Here is a 13,017-nt window from a genome sequence, read left to right as displayed (position 1 = left end):
GGCAGCCTTGTTATCAGTAAAGCTGCCTGGAAAAGAGCTGTAAGCTGGGAGCACGCAGACTTGCAAAAATGTCAACCCTGTGTTCACTAGTCAGGTGGAGACCCCGCTGGGGTCGGTCCTGAGTGTCCGCCACGGGTGGGTGAGCAGCCACTGTGTGGTAGGGTCCCTCCCTAGGGAAAGAAAACAAAAAAGAAAAAAACCTCAAGGCAACCTGGTGATACACGTATGTGACAACATCCCTCATGACCTTGTAACATGAGACTACTTAATCAGACTGCATGTTTGCGTGCTAACATATACGGGAGACAAAGAAGTAAAAACCATATCAAAAACTATGCCACGTGGCATTTGGGGCTCAGTTCTTTGGGTAAGAACCCAAGTGAGCAGTGCCAGCAGGAATAAAGTTGCTTCCTGGAAAGAAATGCCTCGGGGTCACGACTCTCTTAGCGAGAATCCTGCCAAGATTCATTCAAAATGCCCTTCTGATGAGCCGTTTTTTTTTTTTTTTAATATTTATTCATTTTTGAGAGACAGAGCATGAGCAGAGAGGGGTAGAGAGAGGAGACACAGAATCCGAAGCAGGCTCCAGGTTCTGAGCTGTCAGCACAGAGCCTGACATGGGGCTCGAACTCACAAACTGTGAGATCATGACCTGAGCCGAAGTCGGACGCTTTACTGACTGAGCCACCCAGGTGCCTCTGATGAGGGGACTTTTGCATAGAGGCCTGTTACAGTGAGGAAGGGAGCTATGAGTATATCGGAGGAAGATTGTTCCTAGCAGAGGGATAGCCAGTGCAAAGGCCCTGGGCTGAGAGGGTGCCGAGTGGGGTGTAGGAAGAAGGAGCCAGGGGCAGTGGGAGAGGAGAGCAGAGAGGGTGGGCATGCCTTGAGGTGTCTATATGGGATGGGAAACCAATGGGGACTCTGGAGCAGGGGAGAGACACAGACCTATGTTTAGGAAGACCACTCTGGTCACCCGTGGAGAGTTGACAATGGGTGGACTGGGGGTGCAAAGGAGAGCAGCTGGTAGAGGTGAGGGTCAGGGTTGAGGCACCAGAGCCAGCTACTGGAGGTGGCTCTCGGGCTCTCTGCTTAAGAGGATGATTTTGGGGGCACCTGGGTGGCTCAGTCAGTTAAGGGTCCAACTCCTGCTCAGGTCATGATCTCACAGCTGGTGAGTTCAAGCCTGTGTCAGGCTCTGTGCTGACAGCTCGGAGTCTGGAGCCTGCTTCAGATTCCGTGTCTCCCTCTCCCTCTGCCCTTCCCCCACTCACGCTCTGTCCCTCTGTGTCTCTCAAAAATAAATGTTAGGAAAAAAAAAAAAGAGGATGGCCCATGGGCTCTTTTGAAATTCGGATGATCAGTGCCATTTCTGCCCTAGGTTGAAAGCCTGGGCCAGCCCCAGCCCACCTCTGCACCGGTGTAGTCTTGTCCCTTCCAGAGCTGAGAGTGTGCCTCTTAATCTTTGAGCTGTTCCTTCTGCAGCTCAGTCCTCTTCTTTGACGCCATTTCTTGAACCAGCAGTTTTTAGAAAAGATCAATTAGCTTCCTGCTGGAAAGAGCAGGCATTGTGTTTCCTGATCTGAGCTCCCTACTCGGCTGAAGGAAGCAGCCAATTCTGTTCTTTTTTCTCAAGGCTACTGTTGTTGTTGTTGTTGTTGTTTTGCCTCATTCAAATCCAGTTGCCCTGAGATAGCTTTTTTTTTTTTAAGTTTATTTATTTTGAGAGAGAGTGTGGGCATGAAAGTGGGGGAGGGGCAGAGAGAAAGGGAGAAGAATCCCAAGCAGGCTTCATGGCACCAGCTCAGAGGCTGACACGGGGCTTGAACTCACAAACCAGTGAGATCATGCCCTGAGCCAAAATGAGGAGTCGGATGCTTAACCACAGAGCCACCAAGGTAGTTCCCCACCTCCCGCCAAGATAGCTTTCTGCCTCAAGTTGCCTTCCTGAGCCTTCATTTTCCCTTCAGTTGCCTTCCTCCTTCCAACAACTGCCGTTTATCGACCCCCTAATTAATTTTAATCATTTTATATTGGCAACCTTAGTCACAGCTGCCCTTGATAATAATGAAAAAGGAAAGTGTCTTCTGAACGTGTCTTTGTTTCCATTTATCATCCCTCCATGGCGTTCTTGTAAATTGTTTATTTGTTTATCCCTAGAGGCCTGTGTGATTAGGGCTCTTCTGAAATTCATTGATAAAAAGATGAACTATACTTGAAAAAAAACAATAACCTCTACTCACTTCAGTTTGCTGGAATTGGAAACCTACGCCTAAGGCTTTCTCAGTTACGACGCAGCAAAAAAATCAGAATTCGTCTCCTCGAACTGTGGCCATGACTTGGTCTCAGGCCATCTGACGGTTGTGTGCCTTGTTTGAAAAATCAAGGTACAGTTCGATGCTTGTGGGCACTTGGATGCCAGAAGAATCTCTTCACGGGAAACCAGATGCAGAGATTCCCCCTTGCTAGAGGTCTCTGGGGCCAGTTCTTTCTAAAAAGTTCTTGCCATCTACGTTTACCTGGTGGTGTGGCTTCATCCACGATTGCTCCAGGGTTAGCTTTGGGTTGAGGCCATCATGTGGTGAGCTATAATCGAAGTGTTCTTTATAGCACACAAATTAGTTGAGGCACTGATCCCACGAATACTGGAAATCTGCATTTTTTGTGCCCGTCTTTGTTAAAATTAGTTGCTGACCCTTGTCTTTATTGCTGTGTATTGTATTTAGAGAATTCTCTGCCTTCCATAGATAGGTCCAAAAGACAAAGCATGCTGAGGGAAAGGAACTGGAAAGCGACCTGGCTTCTGTTGCACCTGGATGTCTGCCAGGAATGTCTGTGTGGTCCCACCCCGCACATGGGAGGAGTTGGCTCTGAACTCAGGCTCACTTGCATCTGATCAATGCTTCTTTTTGCCAGTTCCCTGGCTTATCGCTGCAGGAGGGCGGTTGAGGTTTGCTTTGGGAGTTTCTAGGAAGTCAGCCTCGCTCCCCAGAGTGTTGGGACAACACAATGGGCAGGTGTTCACAGGTAAGGCCACAGCTAACTCACATACAAAGCTGGACTGCTGTAAGAATTTGATTTCAAAAGAGCATTTTGGGGGAAAAATCCACCCATATCTTTAATGCAATTCGAACCTTTAGTCTATATTAGAATTTTTTTCTTTTCTGAGTAGGACCCATAACTTAGAGCAGATTTATTTTTCTGCAGGTAACATGTGAGCCATGGAAAACTCAAACTGGTGCCAACGGCTGTCTGTCTGGGGATTCCTGTCCTTCTCCCCTCTCCTCCCACAAGCCCTCAGATTCACCAGTATGGTCCTGTGACACAGAGGAGTCACAGTCCCTGACTGAAGTGGGGAGAGCACTCTGGACAGGAGAGTTTTGTAGAGTTATCTTTTCTGTGGATATGAAGTTCAGGTAATTGAGCTGAGAAGTTGGGGTCAAGGGACCCCAACCATATTTAATAGAGAGCTCCACAGTGGGCGTGCCACCTGGTCTAGCGTAGGAGGAGACACAGAGTGATTGCTTTCCGGAGGTGGCCCTCCACCATCCATCTTCACTAAAATGGCTCCTCTAGAAAGACTGGCACCTTGTGAGTAATGAGTAATTGTTGGTCGAATGAGCACAGCGGAATCAAGACCGTCAGCAGGTGTCCATGTGCTGACTGCTCACTGTGTGCCAGGCCTCTGCTTGGCCTTGACCATCACCCTCGCGCATCCTCACCCTGACTCGGAAGAAATGTGTTCTTTCGTCTATTTTACCAGTGAACAATCCGCGGCCTGGAGAGATGAAAGAGCTTGTTCGCGGTGATAGCGTTTGGTACTGAGAACCTATGGAAACTTCTGCCGTGGGCATTTTTTTAAGGACAAGAATTGATTGACAGCCCTGGGATGAGGTGTAGAATTGTGTTAGAAATTGCTAGAAAAAGACAGGAAAAAGGGAAATGTTGGGGTGCACCATAGAGATTGTCCTACTGATATGTCAATTGCTATTTGATTTCCCAAAGAGGATAATTACAACATTCTAGCCGAGGTAGTAGGTGGGCTTGGCATCGGGAGGCCAGGATCTTCTTGGACCATCCGTAGGATGCGAGAAGCCCTCTTGGTGGCAGGAAGACTTGACTTTTCCTAACCTTGCCTAACACTCTTTGAGAAGCACTGATGGAAATGAGGAAGGGGTCCAGGCGAGGCTCGGGGAGAATGCCACCTGGCTCTTGGGGCTGGGATGCCAGTGCTGATGCCCTCTTCGAGGGAGATGCCATGACAAGCCACAGGGAGACTTGGTTAGTGGCTTCCATAAGAAGAGAGGACTGGGCTGGACCTGACCACGTGGCCGAAGCTGCCCACCGGTTGCCTCACAGGCCCTGGCGTCTAGAGCCCACGCTCTGCTGTCAGGATGTCCCGTCAGCCTCCTCTCTAAGATCTGTGGCTCAAGCCCCTTAATGACAGGCTGGCGACCTAGGAAGCAGACGATTAATACGAGGTGGTGTTTTCTCTAGGGGCCCAGGGACTCCTAGAAAGACCACTGCACACTCATCCTCTTTATGAGATGGTGACTTCTCTGGCAGATGGGCACCTCTGCCCCTCCTGCCCTAGCTCACTGCCCCCTCAGAACCCTGCAGTGGTGTTTTTCTGCACTTGGGCAACATCCAAATTCTGTCATGCTCTATATACAACCCTGACTTTTCTCTCATATGCTGTGCCTGTCACTCTCGGGCACACTGACCTTCAGGCAGCTCCTCAACACACAGTTCATTCTTGCCTAGGGGCCTTGAATCTGGCCCTTCCTTCTGCCTGGATGCCCCTCCTCCTTCCACCCAGCTATCACCTTTCAGTTTATTACCTTGTTTCTCTCAGGCTCGCCTGCCTGATCCCTCACAGAATTCTCTCCTTGATTTTTCCCTTCCCAGCCTCTCTGTTTGTGGTGATTTTCTTCTGTGCTTGGGAACGACTGATGAATGAATAAATCAATGGTCCCAGGATGGGCTGGTGCTGGACCAGGCGGGTGCTGTCTTGGGTTGCCCAGGGCGGACAGCAGTGAGAGTTTGGAGCTGCCTGGCCCTCAAGGAGCTGCCCTTTTTGGAGCAGGTGCTTATGAGCTTATCCTTGGAGGAGGGGCAGGGCCAGGGGGTGGAGGCCACCGTGCCCTTCGGGAGGCTGTGAACACAGTGGCTTCTTCTGCCCGGCTCCCTTCCCCTCCGTGGTTTTAGGAACCATTGGCCAGTGCTTGGGAGAAGCCTGGATTTGGGCTCAGGGTGCAGCTCAGTTCTGTGTGGTGCTCACCCTGCGACCTTGGGCCGGCCCCAGGGTCCAGGTGGGTGCGTAGGGGCCCCCTCCCCCGCCCCAGGGTGCGGCACAGCTGGGGTCAGTGGGCGGGCTGTCTCGTGGCCTCGTGCCTGTGGGCTGTTCACAGCACCTGGTCCCTTCCTTGCATGTACTTAAGCCGGGAGGACCCCGGGCTTCTGGCTTACAGTGTGGGTGCTCCGTCGGCTTCTCTGGTGCGTGTCCCCCCACTCCTATGTGGGGTGGCTTGGTGACTCCTGCAGGACACTCCCTGCCGGAGTTCCCGTGAGTAATCAGTGGCGCTCAGCATTTGTAACTCTCACACAGAGAACGCCCAAACCACCGGTTCCCACAGAGGGGGTCAGTCCGACCCCGGAGGAAATAGGTAAGGGCGGTGGTGTTCTTCACGCTGTCTCCTTGCTGGCCTCTGCACCATCTGAGGGTAGGGTGGCCTTCTTTCAGGTGCTGGAAATGGGGATTTAGCATGAATGAAGGGAGAGTGTTCTCTGGGGCTGCTTTTTGTCTTGGGTACATGATCCCCTATTGAGTCTGGGGCTGTTTCTGCCAGGATGGGGTTCTCTGACTGTTGATGCAGTGCTTTCCTCTTTCTCGTCTCTACTCCCAGGAAAGGGAGCCAACAGATTTGGCTGCACCAAGGGGAGGTGCTGGTCTCTTCTTGCTTCCTTTGAGGGATTTGATGTGGTGCTGAATTGCCCCAACAGGGCGGGGGTCGGGGGGTGGGTGGAGGCAGGAGTAGGAGGTGGGAGGGTAATGTCCTTTTAGCTCCTACGACCACCTGGTGTTTTCCAGTAATCTCCTTTATTCCCCATAACTGCTGCAGGAAGGGGAATGTTGTTCTTGGTATCTTGATGAGGAAATGGGTTCAGCGAGGTTAAATCACTTGCCCAAGGTAGAACAGCTGGTAACTGACCTAAGCTCCTCGGACCATCGAGCAGGAGTGTTTGTTTTTGGCTGTGTTGAGCTGCCTCCCAGGGAAATCGGTAACTACTGAGAACCTACTGTGTGTGAGAGATGGTCACATTCTATCAAGGATTTCCTCTCCCTTAGTCCCCAAGGCCAGCCTGCGGTGGCCTAAGTGGTGCGGTCCCCGTTGGCAACTGAAAGGCTCAAAGAGAACAATTAACTCGGTTCTGATCTGGATTTGGTCTCAGGGTGGGGCTGATCCCAGAGATGGCTTCAGAGGCTAAGAGGGCCTGTGTCCTTGCTGAGTTCTAGGTGGGCCTGCTGGGGGTGCTGGGTGGAGCTGGGAAGTCAGGGAGGGGTGCTGTCAGCTGCAGGCACTTGAGAGCCCCATTCATGGTGGTGTAAGTAAGCTTATTTTCTTCCTGTACCAGATGGTTGGGAGGTGAGTGGTTGATGGCATAGTTCAGCCTCTCAGTGCTACTCAGGGCTCACATTTCTTCTGCCCCATCTTCTTTATTTTTTATTTAAAACATGTTCATTTTTGAGAGAGGGAGCGTGAATGGGAGTGAGCCTGAGTGCGAAGGGGCAGAGAGAGGGAGACAGAGGATCCCAAGCAGGCTGCTCACTGACAGCACAGAGTCCGATGCGGGGCTTGAATTCACGAACCATGAGATGATCATGACCTGAGCCGAAGTCGGATGCTTAACTGACTGAGCCACTCAGGTTCCCTTCTTCATTATTTTTATTGAAGTGTAATTAACAGAGTGTAATATTAGTTTCAGGTATATAATATCCAACAACTCCATTTCTCAGTGCTCATTAAGATAATCGTACTTTTACTCCCCTTTATCTGTTTACCCACTTAACCTTTGGCAACCACCAGCTCTTTGTATTTGAGAGTCTGTTTCTGTCTCTTTGTCTTTTATTTCTTAAGTTCCACGTGCAAATTGGTGCAGCCACTGTGGAGAACCACATGGGGGATCCTCTAAAAATGAAAAATAGAAATACCCTGTGCTCTGGTAATTCCACTACTGGGTGTTTACCTAGGGAAGATAAAAACACTCACTGGAAAAGATCTAGGCACCCACCCCCGAATGTTGATTGCAGTGTTTCTTAAAACAGCCAAGCTAATGGGGCGCCTGGGTGGCGCAGTCGGTTGAGCGTCCGACTTCAGCCAGGTCACGATCTCGCGGTCCGGGAGTTCGAGCCCCGCGTCGGGCTCTGGGCTGATGGCTCGGAGCCTGGAGCCTGTTTCCAATTCTGTGTCTCCCTCTCTCTCTGACCCTCCCCCGTTCATGCTCTGTCTCTCTCTGTCCCAAAAAATAAATAAAAAACGTTGAAAAAAAAATTTAAAACAAACAAACAAACAAACAAACAAAACAGCCAAGCTACCGAAGTTGCCCCAAACTTCTTAAGTTGTTACTTTTCATCCTCCTGTTCACTGCCTCCTGTTTGCAAGCTGGCTGCTGCTGTTGAGACTCCCAGACCCCTTTTCAAGCTGGAAGCCAGGGAGAAAGCGTAGCCCCTGCTGTTTCTTCCTGGGAAAATAAAAGCCCTCACACCAGTCCCTCTAGTAGACGTCCTTTTGTAACTTGGTGACCAGAACTGAGCCACATGGTCCCCTCCAGATACACGGAAAACTGTCAGGCACTGTGCTAGGCTGGACATTCAGAGAGGGTAGGCTTCTCTCTGTTCCTACAGATCTCCCCCTCAAGCAGGGGAGGTTGTTAAAGTTGAGGTCCTCCAGCTGCCCCAAGGTGGAGAATTGGCTTCATCTTGTCGAGTCCAGAAGGCTTCCTCCGGGACAGGGTGTATAAGCCAAGTTTTAAAGGTGAAATAGAAGTGAAAGGCATTCAATTCAAGTCACTAATTATTTTCAGCGTCCAGTTGCTTTCTTCCTCCAATCTGGCTGGTTCTGCCCATCCTACTCTGAGCTCTTGGAGTCTCCATTCCCTGCCCCGGGGGCAGCTTGACCTGTAACTCCCATCTCTTTCCTGTGTTCTGCCTGATGTTCGAGACGAGCCCTTCAGCCGAGTCATCGGTGCACTGAGAGAGCAGCTGCCTGGCACGCAGCCACGGAAAACCCTGCAACTCAGGGACAGTGTGGTGCACTAGGTGTCAGGAGTGTCCGAAGATTGCCACTGTTTGTTGGCCTCTTGTGTTCTGAATGTCTCTTGTCCCTCTGCCTTTTGGGGCCTTCCTCGCCTTAACTGTAAGGCTTGGGAGCGTTATTCTGCTTCCCTTCCCCGCTGTCCGTGACTGAGGAGGCGGCTTGTGGGGTGACACTTAGCCAGACATTAGCATCCCATCTTTAATCCACAGAGTGCCTCCTGTCCTCTCTCCTGTCAGATCACCTCTAACTTTGGAGGTGGATTGTAGGTGCCATCATGCCCACTTCAGAGTCGGGAAACTGAGACTCCAGCTAGGTGACACGCCCGTGGTGGCACAGGAAATCTGTAGTAGAGCCGGGACTGGAGCTGGGCCCATCCTGGCGACATGGAGCTCGCGTGCTGGGTAGCAGACCTTGAAGTGTCCAAACATAGAGCAGGACGGCAGAGGGCTGCAGACTCAGTCTGGTGTGACATTGGCCTGTGTCCTCTCAGGAGTTGTGCGCCTCTAATTAATTGCAGATTATGTGTGTGGATCTGTCCGAGAATTGGCCATACACAGCCTGAGGGCGGAAGGAAGCTGTGCGGCTGCTGTCTTAATTATTTATGGGTATTTCACATGCAGTTGTTCTTCCCTGCCATCACTTAACCCCACCACTGCGCTGAGTGTGAGGCCAGTTTCAGCCAATGTTGGTGTTGGAGCCCTTGGGGCGGTGGCTGACTGGGCACTCCCGACAGGTCCAGGTCATGTTTACGCTGCTCACATTTCGTGGTCCCGCTGAATGTAGCCGGTGGGTAGGAGCAGCTGACGGGGCTGCGGATGGTCTGTGTTTGCCTGCAGGAGGCTGAAACTTGGCCAGGCCCCTCTGCTGTTCCCGAAGAGCCCCAGCATTGCAGAGCTAGGAGGGTTCTAGAAGACCACTGGGTCTAACCAACTGACTTTCATTTCAGATGGGATGTCTCAGACCCCAAGGGACTGTGAAGTGCCTAAAGCACCTTGCTGTTTAGCTACAGAGCCAGCCGAGGGCCCGGAATCCGTATTTGTTACTTGTCCTGCTGACAGCTTTTAATGGTCCCATGTGTCTCCCAGCTCACTGGACCCTTTGGCTCCAGTGCCTACTCCTTGGAGGTTCCAAGGAGCAGCTTGTGGGGCAAGACCCGTTTGTTTGCAGGGGATGAGAACCTGCTTCAGTCAAGTAAGGGAATGCTCTTCTCCTGCCTCCTGCAGCATCGCAACCCCAGGATCAGATGGTCTCAGGGTCTCCCTGCTGAGGGCTCTGTGAGTAGAGGAGTAACGAGGAGGAGCTGGGGAAGGCGTGTCGTGACCTCTGGCCCAGGACTCTGCCTAGACCCCGCTGAGGCTTTGTCGTCCGTGAAAATCAGGAATGTTGACCTTTTTTGGAGTGTATGTGTGGGGGGATGTAAAATACAGCCAGTATGGAGCCCTGGCCTCTTTGTGAGATCCCACCGTGGGGTTGTGGGGTCGGGAAGATGTTAGGTATCACATGGTAGTTGTGGCTGTGTCTCGTTGTCAAGTGGCCTGGGTTCTGATCTATGCCTGTTTCCTTATTGATGAAGTGGGTTTGCTTCTAGAACCTGCTTCATAAGGCTGTTTTGAGGACTTAACGAGACCATTTTTGCTGCGTCTGATCGAATGTCTGGTGTGAGGGGGCATGTATCCCTGGAAGGGCTCTTGAACTTTGTGTTTTTTTCCACCTGTAAAGTGGGGGATGACCCCATCAGCCCCATGAAACCAGGAACTCCTTGGTTCCTTTAATACGGCAGAGCCCTGACTTTTGCTCCAAGGTCAGCAGTAGAGACAAAATTGTCACGTGCAGGAGAAGGGCTAGACCCTGGGGCCCTGGACCATCTCTGTAGGCTCTTCCCTTCTGACTTGCTGGCCAGTCACACTGAAACGCCAAGCTGCCTCTAGGGGCGCTGTGTCCCCTTTAAGTTGTAGCCCTGCCAGGGACTGCCTGCTCTCCATGAACACCTGAGAGTGGGCTGGAGTGGTTAATAGGGCTTGTCTGAGTGTTGGGGTACATGTGCCCTTCACCTTTCCCTGAAGGGGAATCCTTCAGGACAAAGGACGGAGCCCTCCCCATCTGCCTATGGCACCTGGTGATTGGGAACACAGGCTCTCGGCCTTGCCGGCTTCTCCAGTTTCCTAGCTGTGTGACCCTGAGCAGGTTCTTTAACCTCTCTGAGCCTTTGTTGGCTGATCTGAAAAATAGGAACAGTGGCAGCGTATAGTTCTGTGGGTTGTTGGGGGGCTCGATTGAAGTAACGTCTGCAAAGTTCTCTGGACAGTGGCTGGCCCCCACTGGGAGCTTTTGAATAATGGCACGTGCCATTGCTGGTCTGCTCAGTCCTCTGCCACTTGAGGTCTCCTGTCCACTGACTGCGTGTTGAGATCGGCTGAGCTTTACATGGACACTAATGCTCGGGTTGCACTTCTGGAGATTCTGGCTTAGGTGCTCTGTGATGTAGTCTGAGCATGGGTGGTGGGGTGTGTATGTACGTTTTTTTTTTTTTTTTAATACTTTTTTTTAAAGTTTATTTTTGAGAGAGAGAGAGACAGCATGAGCAGGGGAGGGGCAGAGAGAGAGAGAGAGAGAGAGAGAGAGAGAGAGACGACCAAGGCAGGTACCGCACTGCCAGCCCAGAGCCTGATGTGGGGCTCAAACTGACGAAACTGAGATCATGACCTGAGCTGAAATCAAGGGTCAGACGCTTAACTGACGGAGCCACCCAGGTGCCCCATGTTTTTAATAGCTTTCTAGGTGGTTCCAACGTGTAGCACAGCCAGGCTGGAGAGTCATTACCCTCCTAACATCTGCTGTCCCCTGCTCTTTCCCAGGGTGGCGCTGACACCACCTTCCCTCGGCACGTGGGTACTCCCTCACCCTGCTTAGGCCTTGCCGTGTCCAGGCCCTGGAGAGTGAGATCTGGGGAGGGAGGCTTTGCTTTTCCCAGGGGTCGAAGCCAGGGAAGCCACCTCTGTCAGCAGAGACTTGATTCTCTGTCCACACCCATGATTGAGCACCGGGGCACAATTCTTGCACCTGTAGAAAAACTGCGCCAGACAGAATGGGGTGGGGGTGTCCTTTTGTCTTTGTACATGAACGTTGTGGGTGCTGACCAGATCTGGGTCAGTCCCAAGAGACTGTTTTCCAGGGAGGGTCTCCTTCGGATTTCTACATGTTTGTGACATTGTGGGAGCAGAGAATTCTGGCAGTGGTGTCTCTGGAGTGGCAGGGAGGGCACGGTGCTGACAGTGTTGTGTTCCTTATGGTGAGAATCCTCTCCTCTGTTAGAGATCATGTTCTCCATGACTGCAGAGGAAGAAAGGGGTTTCTCCGTTTACCCAGGGCTCAGAGACCCATGTGGCTTCAGGGGTCAGGCCAGTAAAACCTCAGGCTGGGGTGGGGCCCAGGGGGAAAGGACATGCTTTAAGATGTGTTTTTGCTGGGCCTCCCGCACAACCCAGTGCAGGTGGGTAGCCAGGTGGAATCCCACTTACACAGCAGTAGGATGAAGTTAGTGGTGACAGGTGAGTACCTCTATCGCATCTCCTTCTGGGCACTTGCTGATCCAGCTGTCAAGCACCGAAGAGCAGGTAGGCCTTGCTTTCCATAGCTTCACATTTCTGTGACACCATCCAATTAACACCTGTATTCTACTTGTCACTTTAAAACCAGACACTGGACTGGTTTCTACTTGGTGTTTCTCACCGGGCCCTTTCTTTATAAAACACTTCAGCCCATAGCACCGAAGGGGAAGAGCCCAAGCTCCAGGTAGGATGGCGAAGTAAACGGCGTGACTCTCCCTGCGGTAATCCCTTTAGGTGAGCAGCTGCCTTCTCCCCCTTCCGTCTCCACTGCCTGTCTTCGTCTCCAGAATCCATTTTTGAACTGGGTCTGTAGTGGTTTCTTGTTGGAAAAATACTCGGCAGTGAATGATGATGAAAATAAGGATGGGGTAAGAATTGACCAGGCTGGATGGTGAGGGCCCGGGTATCTGCCACATGCATCTGAGCTCTTCTGTGAGGTGCGGAGGTTCTAAACAACTCCTGCCTTGCCGTGGAAGCCGGTTTGGCAGTTCTTCAAAAAAGTGCAGTAGAATTCCCCTGTGACCCCACAATTCCACTCCTAGGTGTCTACCCGAAAGAGTTGAAAGTAGAGAATCAAGTTCGTGTATGCAAATGTTCACGGTAGCTCTATGGACGATCCCCCAAAGGTAGAAACAACCCACTCGTCCATCGAAAGGTGAATGGGCAAACCGCATGTGGTTTATCCCTACAGTGCACTGGTGTTCGGCCATACAAAGGAAGGGGTCCTGGACACCAGGATGAGCCTCGGAAACCTCCCACGTGGCACAAACCAGTCTCAAAAGGTTATGTGTTGTAGGCTTACGCTTGTGGACTGACTAGGAGAGGAAATTCCGTAGGGCCAGAAAGGAGGTGAGTGGTTGCTGGGTGGGGGGACTTAGGGGAGAAAGTGGACATTGAGAGTTTGGGTCCAGAACGCTGCAATAAAACAAATGCCAGCACAAGGCGGCTCAAAGGAATCTTTTGGTTTCCTAGTGGGTATGAAAGTTATCACTAGACTGGAGTCTGTCATGTGCAATAGCATTACATTGAAAAAATAATGCACATACTGTAATTAAAAAGCACTCTATGGTTTTTAACATTTTTAATATATT

The 13,017-nt window shown here is 51.4% G+C and overlaps 1 pseudogene; it reads left to right on the top strand.

Annotated features, from left to right (window-relative positions):
- Positions 1-13,017, top strand: part of LOC131511033 (protein shisa-9-like) — a 161,795-nt pseudogene that overhangs the window by 41,914 nt on the left and 106,864 nt on the right.

This window comes from Neofelis nebulosa, chromosome 4 (assembly GCF_028018385.1).
Source record: "Neofelis nebulosa isolate mNeoNeb1 chromosome 4, mNeoNeb1.pri, whole genome shotgun sequence".
Lineage (NCBI taxonomy): Eukaryota > Metazoa > Chordata > Mammalia > Carnivora > Felidae > Neofelis > Neofelis nebulosa.
This window is presented reverse-complemented; position numbering and strand designations above follow the sequence as displayed.